Source organism: Paramisgurnus dabryanus, chromosome 16, assembly GCF_030506205.2.
Source record: "Paramisgurnus dabryanus chromosome 16, PD_genome_1.1, whole genome shotgun sequence".
NCBI classification, from domain to species: domain Eukaryota; kingdom Metazoa; phylum Chordata; class Actinopteri; order Cypriniformes; family Cobitidae; genus Paramisgurnus; species Paramisgurnus dabryanus.
This window is the reverse complement of record NC_133352.1, coordinates 37,571,544-37,573,679: the sequence shown is the minus strand read 5'-3', so window position 1 is coordinate 37,573,679 and position 2,136 is coordinate 37,571,544.

Below are 2,136 nucleotides of genomic sequence, written 5' to 3'. Positions count from 1 at the left end.
GGGTACCATCGCCTGACCTTTAAACGGCCGTAACTCGGGCGCCTTTGCTCGGATAAACTCGTCCCTCGGGTCGGTTGCTCTACCGGAGCGGCCCTTTCCAACGAGCCAACCCGCTTCTCTCTAACCCTAAGCCCGGCCGAGATATGGGGTACCACCGCCTGACCTTTAAACGGCCGTGACTCGGGCGCCTTTGCTCGGATGAACTCGTCCCTCGGGTCGGTTGCTCTACCGGAGCGGCCCTTTCCAACGAGCCAACCCGCTTCTCTCTAACCCTAAGCCCGGCCGAGATACGGGGTACCACCGCCTGACCTTTAAACGGCCGTAGCTCCGGCGCACTAAGTCCCAGGACATCGCCCTTTGGGTCGGTTGCTCTACCCGAGGGGAGCTTTCCAACGAGCCAACCCGCATCTCTCTAACCCTAAGCCCGGCCGAGATACGGAGTACAACCCCCTTGATATTCCCACGGCCGTAGCCCCGGAGCACTTCGCCGCAGCCCTTCGGGACACCCACTCTCGGACGCCTCTCGGAGGGACCTTTCCAACGAGCCAACCCGCGCCTCTCTAACCCTTTCCCCGGGCCGAGATACGGAGTACCACCCCTTGATATTCCCACGACCGTAGCTCCGGAGCCCTTCGCCGCAGCCCTTCGGGACACCCACCCTCGGACGCCCCGCGGAGGGACCTTTCCAACGAGCCAACCCGCGCCTCTCTAACCCTTTCCCCGGCCGAGATACGACCCCGAGGACGGTGGCCCCTCTACCCGACCACAGTGCACCCGAGGCCGGCCTCGAACCCCCGAGGACGGTGGCCCCTCTACCCGACCACAGTGCACCCGAGGCCGGCCTCGGAACCCGCCACGGACACCCTGGAGCCCGTACCCGGCGCACCGTTCGGTCCTGGGCACCCACTCTTAAGCACTCCCCCCCGGCCTAAGCCCCATACTCCCGGCCCCTCTGGAGAACCAAACCGTTGGTCAACCCGAAACGATCTCCAACCGTTGGTCAACCCGAAAGTACTTCCAGCAGTTGGTCAACCCGAAAGTTTCTCCAGCCGTTGGTCAACCCCATCGACTTAGGTTCTGGAGCGGCAATAAATACGTAAGATAGCATTTAAAAACGTTTAAAAATAGATGCATTTGTTTAAAGCAAAGCATTTATTTACTTACCAGACTACAGTTGGGTTCATGTGAAACTGCAAAACACAAGCTTTACAATGATGTATCACACAGTCTGATTGGACTTTGTTTTGATTAAAAATTAAGAAATTTGTACATGCAACTTTACCATTGTGATTCACAGGCCTTGTGGCCTAAAACAGGCTCAACTGTAACTCTTCTCCTTCCTGTTAGGAACAACACACAGTAAAGTCACTCATATGTCTGTAAACTACACATACACACCTTTAATTTGATATAAAACAAAAGACAATAGCTTCAGATTTGACTGATATACACAGATTTTTGTACAGGCAGTTTATCAAATAATTTACTGGCCTTTTGCAATGACCTCAACAAGGCCGATTTGACCCCTGTTATCTCGAGCTGTGAGTAACATACAACAATGAGCTTGGGTTCATGTGAAACTGTAAAACACAAGCATTACAATGATGTATCACACAATCTGATTGGACTTTGTTTTAATTAAAAATTAAGAAATTTGTACATGCAACTTTGCCATTGTGATTCACAGGCCTTGTGGCCTAAAACAGGCTCAACTGTAACTCTTCTCCTTCCTGTTAGGAACAACACACAGTAAAGTCACTCATATGTCTGTAAACCACACATACACACCTTTAATTTGATATAAAACAAAAGACAATAGCTTCAGATTTGACTGATATACACAGATTTTTGTACAGGCAATTTACCAAATAATTTACTGGCCTTTTGCAATGACCTCAACAAGGCCGATTTGACCCCTGTTATCTCGAGCTGTGAGTAACATACAACAATGAGCTTGGGTTCATGTGAAACTGCAAAACACAAGCATTACAATGATGTATCACACAATCTGATTGGACTTTGTTTTAATTAAAAATTAAGAAATTTGTACATGAAACTTTACCATTGTGATTCACAGGCCTTGTGGCCTGAAAAAAAAATGACGGTTTGGCACTTTTCCCCTTACCCCCTGGTAAT